Genomic DNA, 12,135 nt, shown 5'->3' with positions numbered 1-12,135 from the left:
TGGACGAGACAGACTTCGTCATTTACTGCAAATCTGTCAGGCGGCAAAGACACTCGCCTTCTTACAACCTCAATTCTACGACGGTAACAAATCCGCACCACAAAGACATCGCAACGTGAACTTCGCTGAGAGCATGGCATTTAGCTCTTTTTACGTCTTCTCTAACTATGTGAAGGACGGATTACAGTCATTTTACGATTCTTCAGCCATTGTCACATACCTGTTTTCATTTCTGTCTTTTCCCTCGTTCAACTATGATATGTTTTCAATCTTCTTTCGTCTTCTTACTTTCCAATTATACGAAAATGTATTAAAAAGTAACTACAAAAGTTAGAAAGTGTCTAAAAAGTAAGAAATTGGCTAAGAAAGAAACTAAAAATGAAGAACGTGACTAAGAAAACAATAAAAATTATGAACGTGACCAATAAAATAGATAATTAAAAATTAAGAAAGTACCTGTAACTAAAATGTAAGAAAATAACTAAAGAAGTAAGAAATTAACTAAAAGTAAGAAATGATTAAGTAATTAAAGAAGTAAGAAAGTAACTAAAAAAACTAAGTAAGTAAGAAACTGAGTAAGGTGGGTAATGAGAAATAAACAAGTGAGTAAGAAAGCAATTAAGAAGTAAGGAAGTGACTAAAAAAGCAACTAAAAAGTAAGGGAGTAAGGAAGCAACTAAGAAGTCCGAAATGGACTAAGAAAGTAACTAAAAAGTAAGAAAGTGACTGAATCAATCTTCTTTCGTCTTCTTACTTTCCAATTATACGAAAATGTATTAAAAAGTAACTACAAAAGTTAGAAAGTGTCTAAAAAGTAAGAAATTGGCTAAGAAAGAAACTAAAAATGAAGAACGTGACTAAGAAAACGATAAAAATTATGAACGTGAGCAATAAAATAGATAATTAAAAATTAAGAAAGTACCTGTAACTAAAATGTAAGAAAATAACTAAAGAAGTAAGAAATTAACTAAAAGTAAGAAATGATTAAGTAATTAAAGAAGTAAGAAAGTAACTAAAAAAACTAAGTAAGTAAGAAACTGAGTAAGGTGGGTAATGAGAAATAAACAAGTGAGTAAGAAAGCAATTAAGAAGTAAGGAAGTGACTAAAAAAGCAACTAAAAAGTAAGGGAGTAAGGAAGCAACTAAGAAGTCCGAAATGGACTAAGAAAGTAACTAAAAAGTAAGAAAGTGACTGAAAAAGTAACTACAAAAGTATGAGTGACTTAAAAGTAACTATGAAAGTAAGAAATGATTGAAAAATTAACTGAAATAAGAAACTGACTGAAAAATGACTAGAAAAATAAAAAAAATTGACAAGAGTACCGTAACTAAAAATAACCAAAATATAAATTAAGAAGTAATTACAATAACTAAAAAGTAAATAAAAGTGGCTAGAAGGTAAAAAGTAACTAAAAAGGAACTAGAAAGTAAAAAAAATAAGAAACAGTAAAATGTTACTTAAAAAGTAGAAGGATAACTTAAAACGTAACTGAAAAGTGAAAAATTATCTTAGAAAATAACAAAAAAAAAAGTAAACGGTAACTAAAAGTAACTGAATTTGAAAAAGTAACTAAAAGCAAAAAAAAGTAAAAGATAGCTAGAAAGGAACTAAAAAGGTAAAATAATAACCAAAAATTTAAAGAAGTAAAAATACAAAGGAACTAAAAAGTGCAAAGGAGACCTAATTAAAACGTAAAAGTGACTAAAAGTTATAACAGTAAAACAGAAAATATGGCCGAAAAGTAATTTAAAATGTAGTTTTGTAAAGGTAACTGAAAGTAACGTAAAAGCACCGTAGTACTGTAATTAATATTTGACTACCAAAGTAACCAAGAAGAAGTAACGGACAAATGTAATTATAAAAGTAAATTCAACATAAAAGTAAGTAAAAATAACTAAGTAAAAAAAACCTAAACTGTAGAAAGCAACTAAAAGTAAGTATAAAAGTAAAAAAATAAATAAAAATTAATAGAATAAAAAATTAAAACGTATTTAAAAGTAATGAGAAAACTAACAAAAAATGAATAATTAACTAAAATTATCTCAAATTTAAAAAAGTAACTAAACGGTAAACAAGTAAAAAGTTAATAAAAAGGAAAATAGGCCTTAAATAAATAATTTCCTGAACTAGAATAACTAACTATTGTACGAAAAGCTTGAACGTAATTATAGTACTATAGTTACATTGGCGTGTCTTGACTTTCTTATTAAACGAATTCAATTTGGTAAATGGAAGTATAGGCTATAGCACACGTGCTTAGGAAAATATTGAAAACTGCCTTACCGTAGTCAAAGCTTGTAGGATGACTATAACACTGAAAGTTTTCAGTACGTGGCCTGGTTTGATGAGATGAGGTGCAGGATACGGACTAGAAGCAGGGCTTTTACCAGAGGTGAAATCAGTTTTCTCGAAGTTGGCTACACTGCTATTGAAATGAAGATAAACGGCTACAAATGTTAAAATATTGTATACCAGTTATGATTCAAAGTAAAGTTAATATCCTACAACAATGTCTCCTATTATTCAAAAGAGAGATTTATTTTTTCTAAAATTTAATTTTATTCAAGAGAAGAATATATTCGTAAAGGTATAGGTGTTCATAGTGTGTACTGTATAATTGGAACATGTAAAAGAACTCTTATTCGGGAAAAATATCCGTTAGGTATAATTTCTGTAATGTTCTACTCTCAAACTTTGGATTCTTCATCAACAAATGTATTACAATAGCAAAGGAAACATTCTCCAGTCTTTCCTATTTTCTGCCTTCCTCTTTGTCTCCGCATATGATCCACTTATCTTAATTATCGTCTATCATGTGATATCTTCTTCTGCCCCGAACTCTTCTCCCGTTCACCATTCCTTCCAGTGCATCATTCAGTAGGCAGTTTCTTCTCAACCAGTGACCCAGCCAATTCCTTTTTCTCTTTTTGATCAGTTTCAGTATCATTCTTTATTCATTTACTCTTTCCAACACAGCTTCGTTTCTTACTCTGTCCATTTCACACGCTCCATTCTTCTCCATATCCACATTTCAAATATTTCTATTCGCTTCTCTTCACTTCGTCGTATTGTTCAGGTTTCTGCCCCATACAATGCTACACTCCACACAAAACACATGACTAGTCTCTTCCTTAGTTCTTTCTCCAGATGTCCGCAGAAGATGCTCCTTTTTCTATTAAAAGCTTCCTTTGTCATTACTATTCTCCTTTTTACTTCTTGGCAGCAGCTCATGTTACTGCTTACATCCCAAGTATGTGTTTATTATTCCAATAAGCATTTTTCTCTTCAACGGAAAACACTTATTGCATTTCTCTTAGTATATAAATTCATTCCTGAAGAAAAAAGCGCTTGTTGATACAGAGCTGGCTAGTCTTTCAATATCGCTTCCCCTACCCTCGCGCTGGTGAGCACTATTCGGCTATAGTCCGGGTCAGCTTACTTCATACTCAAGGGTGAAACCTAACCATTTCCCCCCCCCCTCTCCATTATTACATATGCTAGTGAATTGTGGTGATTTTCTAGTTTGCAGGTTGAATTTTCTTTTGCCAACTTCGTTTCAAATTTCGATACTGACAAATACTACAAATGGTAGTGATTTTATAACTGGTATGTTGGCAGCTGAGACAAATATCGACAATATTTGTCGGTACTGGGGTTCCATGAAATTAAAATTCTACTAGATTTCTGAGCGGGTTACTGGAAGCTAATGAAATTTCAGCATACTAATAATTAATTAATATCAGTATTAATATTAATATATAATAGTTATTTTATGTGTTGCGTTGTGGTTATAATGCAAGACTATAGTCAGGTAAGTTTTCGGAGTTAGTACTAATAATTTCATGTGGTCAAACGAAATACATTTTTTAGGTTAGGTCTCGTAAGTCAATTGTTTAGTCAAACCAATGAATTTCGTAATTCCAGACAAAATACTTGACATGCTGACCCCTTTCTCGTTTGCCTACGAAAATATGTTACAAATTATTGAATTATTTAGAATAACCTTCCAACATAAAGTACGGTAAGTAAATAAGTCAATTAGTACGTAGGATCGTGTGATGTCTGGTAACACTTGGCAACACTGACAAGACGACAATATTTTCTGTTTAGGAACTGTTCTTATGTGACCCTCACTATACCTTTGGTCAACGTGGCTATGTCCTTAACAGTAACTATAACAAAGCGGCTCTGCTAGGAGCCTCAGTTTGGCACCCCTGTACTAAAGGACGTAGCTACTAAAACGAATGGTAAATGAAAGGGAAGTTCGGGGCAGAAGATGATGTCAGATAATAGACAACATTAATATGCGGGGACCAAGAGGAAAGCGGAAAGATTGAAGAATGCTGGGTTTGCAGTGAACGACGTGCCCTTGGGCAGAACAATATGAATAAATGATGTCTGGGTGTTATGAGATGTCAAGTTTTAGTCGTGTTTTTTTAATTGGTTACTTCACGACGCTTTATCAACTCCTAAGATTATCTAAGGTCTGAGTTAGATGAAGGTGATAATGCCAGCGAATAGAGCCCAGGGTCGAGCGCAGAAATTTATTCAATATTTGCTCCTAATGGGTTGAGGGAACTCCGAGAAAACCTCAGCCAGGTAACTTTTCCAATCAGGATTTGAACCCGGGTCAGTTTGTTTCACGGTAAGGCATGCCAACCGTTACTCCACAGCGGTGGATATTTAGTCGTTTTCTGTTGCGTCAGTTTCATTCAATAATTTCAACGCTGGATACCCAGTAGCTACCAGTCCATTAGATGTCATAGTTGTACTCATCGGTGATCGAGAGTTGCGCAAACTTTGAAGATTTAATAAAAGTAACGAAAGAACAACTTCCTTACGGTTTGTCCTCTTGCAGTCTAGCATAAGTAGATTCTTGCAGCACTACGCTAGTTTTTATAGGTCTGTTTATGATTAAAGAGCCAATAAATGCATTCTTGCAATCCGGTATAACATTTTTAGTACTACTTATTGTTTTATTTCAGTTCCTATGGTACGGAAGATTGCAACTCTCAGGAAACTCATCATGCTTCTTCGGTTTGTTTTCTTTGACGTTTATTAATGTCCTACTTTAGAGCAACTTCAGGATTTCCCAAACTTTATGAACTCAAAGGAGGGTTGACTTGTACGTTTAATCATTTCATATACACAGGGCGATTGAAAATACCTTTTACAAACTGGTGGATGTGAATAAGTTGCCAAGAGAAATTCGTGGCGTAAAAAAGCGTTTTAAGAGGACACACAACTTAAAAATTGCAGAAAAAGAGTCATAGAAATGAAAAATTAAATTTCTACACTAATTTACGTGACAGAACTAAATCAATACGCAGAATTCTTCCCCTATTCATTGAGAAGTCACAGTCAAATGCACAAAGCCAAAAAATAAAAAATGATAATTAAAAGTGATATTTCAATCAATCATTAATTGAAGTATCACCTTTAATTATCATTTTTTATTTTTTGGCTTTGTGAATTTGACTGTGACTTCTCAATGAATAGGGGAAGAATTCTGCGTATTGATTTAGTTCTGTCACGTAAATTAGTGTAGAAAATTAATTTTTCATTTCTATGACACTTTTCCTCCAATCTTTAAGTTGAGTGTCCCCTTAACAGCAAGTAAAGTAAAATCATCCTCAATATAGGCCATAAAGCCCCACAGGTTGGCAGGAGACAGTACAGACAGTCGACACTAATGGCAGTAGAGACGACAGTCCTACGTGCCCGCCGCCTTTGCTTCCAAGGAAATACTCCTGAACAATGTTATCAATAATACTGGTATATATGATTTTTTCTGACAGAAGACTGTTCATATTTTCTGAAGTAATACCCCATAAAACCTTTCAATTTTGTTTCAACAAATTACAGTTTTTCAGAAATTTTATTATACAAAATAACCGTTTTTTCTGTTCTTCGATAAGCAAGCAATTAAAACAAATCAATTCTAAGAGTGTTAGAAGTGTTATATGATAAACGATTCAGAGTTGTTCTTCAATTTCCATCTCATTCTTTTATGATGGACAGTTTCCTGTTTTTGAAAGATGCATTTGTGTGGTATGAACTGATAAAAAGTTCGCGCAGAAGAAGATATTAGGTAGTTTCTGAGAGTATTTCAGAAGTGGGGACTGAAAAAAGAGGAATATAAATTACAAATAAACGTAATATGAATTAAAAACTTGGAACTAACCTAAATTTTAATGGTGAAAGCTTGGGCCTTGAAAATATAACGTATAAGTGTGAAACAAGTATAATGCTATATACAAGTAACATATACATGAGGTTTGACTAAATACAAATTTTAATGTACCACCTTCTTACACCTTCCAAAATTATTTTCTGGATTCGTCTCCCTTTATTCCAAATTGTAGGAAGGACGAGACTGATGTTCACCTAGTTTCGTAGATAACCTTAAGAGTGTTGCTCAAGCTTCAGTACTGCAGAAATCAATTCATTAAAACACGTCACTTAGTGAAAAAATGAAGTTAATAATAATAATAATAATAATAATAATAATAATAATAATAATAATAATAATAGTGGTGGTGGTGATGATAATAATAATAATCAGACTTAGAAACTTCATACCCGAACGAGTAGAATACCGCTGGTTCATGTTAACTACGTCCAGAGCATTAGTTTGGCTGGTGGTAGAGCCTTAGCTCAAATCCTCGCACAAATCCGGACTACACAAGAGATTGTGATTGGTTTCTATAGTTGCTAGGTGCGCAGACCTCGCGTCTAGTAGTTACAGAAACCACATACTATCTCTCGTGTAGTCCGGATTTGTGCGAGGCAGGCAGAGAAATGTAACAGCCAGTTTACATTTTTCTGCAGCATGTCTCTCCTGCATTTTTCTGCAGCATGTTCTGCAACATTCCCCATATAAAAACAGTGCATTTAAAATGGATGTTACTAAGAAAAAATAAATTAATCGATTATCTATTTATAAATTAGCTCCGTTATTAATGTCATACTTAATAGAGTAACAGTATAATAATAAATTTAGATTATATGCATTGAATGTGCTTCCCTTCATGTTGCAGATATAAAAAGACCACCTGAAAAGGGCTGTAAGACACATCTCTTTATTGCGGAATTTGGAGGGGAGTATTTAAAAATTAATGGGCACACCATCATATGTATGCTAGGTGATACTGAGATACGAGGGAATAAACGTCAATTCATAAGAGATCATTGTAACAGCAAAAAACATGCGTACAATCTTAAACTTCTTTCAGAACAATAAAGAGAGGAGTTACCATTAGTGTTCTGTACCAATTTCGAATAAACAATCACAATTTTTTTTCTTGATCTCTGCGAAATTGTGGTATCTGCTGTTATCCTTTTCAATACAGTAAAGTCCCCATTTCAAAGCTTTCGTGGAGAAATATACTTCTAGAAAATTCCCATCTGACATTATTTTAAGGCATGGCATATTTAAAAATAAGATATGAAAGTACATGTACATTGCACACAATAAGGCAAGTCGTGGCAGAGAACAAAATATGGATATCTGTAGATGAATCTCCCGAATGTTTTCGCAGAAGTGTGGCAAATTTAATGTCATTGTAAGCGTCCTATGTATGTATGTATGTATGTATGTATGTATGTATGTATGTATGTATGTATGTATGTATGTATGTATGTATGTATGTATGTATGTATGTATGTATGTATGTATGTATGTATGTATGTATGTATGTATGTATGTATGTTATGTATGTATGTATTCACACTGCAATGGGTATATACCCGGTGGCAGTGGTAACTAATTACACTCAATAATGACAATAATAAACTTATTAATTAAAAATACAATTAATAATAATGCTAATAATTAATAATAATAATAATAATAATAATAATAATAATAATAATAATAATAATGGGGAATATCCTAAATTAAATTACCCGATAGATCTGGGGAAAAACTTCCTTTAACATCTGAAATACTAGAAAACTACAACCATGATGCTATTGTAAAACTCCTTAATCATTCCATGTCTGTGCTGGCATTAAGAAGGACAATGTGCTTCTTTTGGCAACTGACGTGGCTCCATTGGTGAAAGCCGGCAAAGTTATTGAAACTATGTATCCCAACACCATCTATTTAACGTCTGGCTAATGGCTGTTATAGGATAGCTGATGCGATGAGAGATTTCTTTTGGAGTTGGGTAGTTTGATATGAAATTGTAAAAAAAATGTTTCTGAAGGCCCCTTCAAGACTCCGAAAATTCAAGAAATTGGCACCTGGTGTTTCTTTTCCTCCGCAACCAGTAATAACCCGCTGGGGAACTTGGATGAACGGAGCATTTTATTACGCCACATACATATATCAATATAAATATCAATAATATTCGTATATACCATGATGTTGTGCGGAGTTTTTCGCAGTACAAAAATTTTATCGTTTTACAGAAAAGAGGGAAGTATAAGGGTACAGTACATCAGTTATTCATAGATTTCAAAAAGGCGTATGACTCGGTTAAGAGAGACGTTTTATACAATATTCTTATTGAATTTGGTATTCCCAAGAAACTATTTCGATTAATTGAAATGTATCTTAGTGAAACTTACAGCAGAGTCCGTATAGGCTAGTTTCTATCTGATGCTTTTCCAATTCACTGCGGGCTAAAGCAGGGAGATGCACTATCACCTTTACTTTTTAACTTCGCTCTAGAATATTCCATTAGGAAAGTTCAGGATAATAGACAGGGTTTGGAGTTGAATGGGTTACATCAGCTTCTTGTCTATGCGGATGACGTGAATATGTTAGGAGAAAATCCACAAGCGATTAGGGAAAACGCGGAAATTCTAGTTGAAGCAAGTAAAGCGATAGGGTTGGAAGTAAATCCCGAAAAGACTAAGTATATGATTATATCTCGTGACCAGAATATTGTACGAAATGGAACTATAAAAATTGTAGATTTATCTTTCGAAGAGGTTGAAAAATTCAAATATCTTGGAGCAACAGTAACAAATATAAATGACACTCGGGAGGAAATTAAACGCAGAATAAATATGGGAAATGCCTGTCATTATTCGGTTGAGAAGCTTTTGTCATCTAGTCTTCTGTCAAGAAATCTGAAAGTTAGAATTTATAAAACAGTTATATTACCGGCTGTTCTGTATGGTTGTGAAACTTGGACTCTCACTTTGAAAGAGGTACATAGGTTAAGGCTGTTTGAGAATAAGGTACTTAGGAAAATATTTGGGGCTAAGAGGGATGAAGTTACAGGAGAATGGAGAAAGTTACACAACGGAGAGCTTCACGCATTGTATTCTTCACCTGACATAATTAGGAACATAAAATCCAGACGTTTGAGATGGGCAGGGCATGTAGACGTATGGGCGAATCCAGAAATGCATATAGAGTGTTAGTTGGGAGACCGGAGGGAAAAAGACCTTTGGGGAAGCCGAGGCGTAGGTGGGAAGATAATATTAAAATGGATTTGAGGGAGGTGGGATATGATGATAGAGACTGGATTAATCTTGCTCAGGATAGGGACCAATGGCGGGCTTATGTGAGGGCGGCAATGAACCTCCGGGTTCCTTAAAAGCCAGTAAGTAAGTACAGAAAAGAGGAGAAAACTGACATTTGTCACTCTTAGAATTATTGTTGTGGTTCATCGTAACGCTGTAAACATCAACTAAGAAAAGGGAAATGAAAATAAACTCTAGTGTCAATAGAGATCGGCTATAATATGCATATTTTATGCCTACATTGCGTATCAGGTATGTTCTTCACCTCATATTGTATATAGTGTTTACATTGTACATCAAATATTTCAATATTTAGGTAATTTGTTTTAAAAATAAAGTAAATCACCAACATAATATTATTTTGCTGGAGTGTACAATCTAAGTATGTTTTTGTTGTCATGCTACAGTGCCTGTCCTTCCAACCCCCAACCGTCCACTCACTGACTAACGATTTCTGAATTCACTATCTATACAGGGTGTGTTTTAAGTCCACCGACAAACTTCAAGGGGTCATTCCTAACTGAAAATGGAGCACAAAATTTCATATCACCTTGTGTCTGGAAATGCATAGTTTCCACGATAGATGGCACTAAAGTACATCAAAGAGCCCTGGCACACAGTATATGGCCTGAATCCCATCCATGTCACAACATATGTTCAAAGTGGCCTCCATGGGATGCAATGCACACGTTCACACGTCGCATCATGGCTCCAAATGTGTATTGTGGGTGATGCTGTCTGTCAGGGTACGTGGCTCGGTACATCCGTGCTGTCTCTCGACCGTTTCCACCTGCTTGGCCATACACGAACACCATCTCGGCTTGTTCCTGGAATGAATACCGGACCATTGTGCTTCTACGTTGCTTAAATCACACTATCTGCAACACACAAAACGCACACTGCAAGTTATGAGAGAATGTCGTCAGTGCCATCTACCGTGGAAACTAGAGATGAACAAAACTAACTGCCGCTCTCGCTCGCTATGTTAGTTGCATTTGTCTTTCGAGTCTTGACTCGTCATTCTCGTGCGCTTCGAGTCATTCTCGAAATAGCATTTGGTCGGCCTGGAAAGATTTCGTAATTTTGAATAACATACAGTACATAATTGAAATAAATAACATTATAAATGTTTAAACGAGACAAAAGACAAAACAGAACATTATCTTAGTTACATGAAAGAGGAGTGGAACGGAGAAAAATTCTCTCCGGCACCGGGATTTGAACCCGGGTCTTCAGCTATACGTGCTGATGCTTTATCCACTAAGCCGCACCGGATTCCAATTTCGATGTCGGGTTGAATCCTCTCAATTTAAACTCAACCGTTTAGTTTCCCTTTAGTGGCCAACCCTCATGCACTGTGTCACAGATGTTACTCCCTCCCCCCCTTACCAGTGAAGAAAGCAAAAATTTAATATAAAAATTAGTACATTTCCTACAATAGGACTACCTTAGTTTTCAGGCGGGAAACTTTGTAATGTTTTATACTAAGTACAAATAGAATGTAGTACATGATGAAGGATTGGTGGAGCGGAGAAAAATTCTCTCCGGCACCGGGATTCGTACCCGGGTTTTCTCCTCTATGTGCTGACGCTCTATCCACTAAGCCACACCGGATCACAACTCCGATGCTGGATTGAATCCTCTCAGTTTAAGCTCAACCGTTTAGTTTTCCTTTAGTGGCCAACCCTCATGCACTGTGTCACAAATGTGTGACAGTGGCACAATGTCCAACACACTAATGTGCAGAGGTAAACTCATTACGAGTGAATAAGTGGCCGGAATCCGACGAAATGAGCGCCGTCTTAAATCACTAAGTGATTATATACTCATATCATATTATAGCGATGAACCGAAGTACGTATTATGATCTTTCCATGCAGGAATTCTGCGTTATCATAAGAAGGATCGAAATATTAAATGTTATGTTTTATTTAACGACGCTCGCAACTGCAGAGGTTATATCAGCGTCGCCGAAAGTGCCGGAATTTTGTCCCGCAGGAGTTCTTTTACATGCCAGTAAATCTACTGACATGAGCCTGTCGCATTTAAGCACACTTAAATGCCATCGACCTGGCCCGGGATCGAACCCGCAACCTTGGGCATAGAAGGCCAGCGCTATACCAACTCGCCAAACAGGTCGACTGAAGGATCGATGGAGAAGAGAAAAATTCTTTCCGCAACCGGGTTTCGTACCCGGGTTTTAAGCTCTACGTGTGACGCTCTATCCACTGAGCCACACGGGATTCCAATCCCGATGCTGGATTGAATCCTCGCAGTTTAATATATATTATTTTAATGTACCGAAATACATATGATATTTCCATGCAGATATTCTGCGTTATCGTACGATGAAAGAGTAATGAAACGGAGAAAAATTCTCTCCGGCGCCGGGATTTGAACCCGGGTTTTCAGCTCTATGTGCTGATGCTTTATCCACTAAGCCACACCGGATACCACCCCGGCGTCGGACAGAATTGTCTCTGGCGCTTATTCCGTCGGATCCCGGCCAATTAGTCACTCATACGAGTGCACCTCAGCACATGTGTGGACTTCGGTCCTATGTTCATAGATATCTATGACATAGTGTAGAGGGCGGCCACTAGAGGGAACCCAAGAGTTGGAACTTAATCAGAGACAATTCTGTCCGACGCCGG

The 12,135-nt window shown here is 35.7% G+C and overlaps 1 non-coding gene across 1 annotated transcript; it reads right to left on the bottom strand.

The window, feature by feature from the left end:
- Positions 1-11,860: 11,860 nt before the first annotated feature.
- Positions 11,861-11,932, bottom strand: TRNAY-AUA (transfer RNA tyrosine (anticodon AUA)). The gene has a single exon. It is a non-coding gene; the product is annotated as a tRNA-Tyr (tRNA).
- Between the last annotated feature and the right edge of the window lie 203 nt (positions 11,933-12,135).

The sequence above is a fragment of the Periplaneta americana genome, chromosome 15 (assembly GCF_040183065.1).
Source record: "Periplaneta americana isolate PAMFEO1 chromosome 15, P.americana_PAMFEO1_priV1, whole genome shotgun sequence".
Taxonomy (NCBI): domain Eukaryota; kingdom Metazoa; phylum Arthropoda; class Insecta; order Blattodea; family Blattidae; genus Periplaneta; species Periplaneta americana.
Note: the sequence above shows the minus strand (reverse complement) of the source record. Positions and strands in the feature narration are given on the sequence as shown.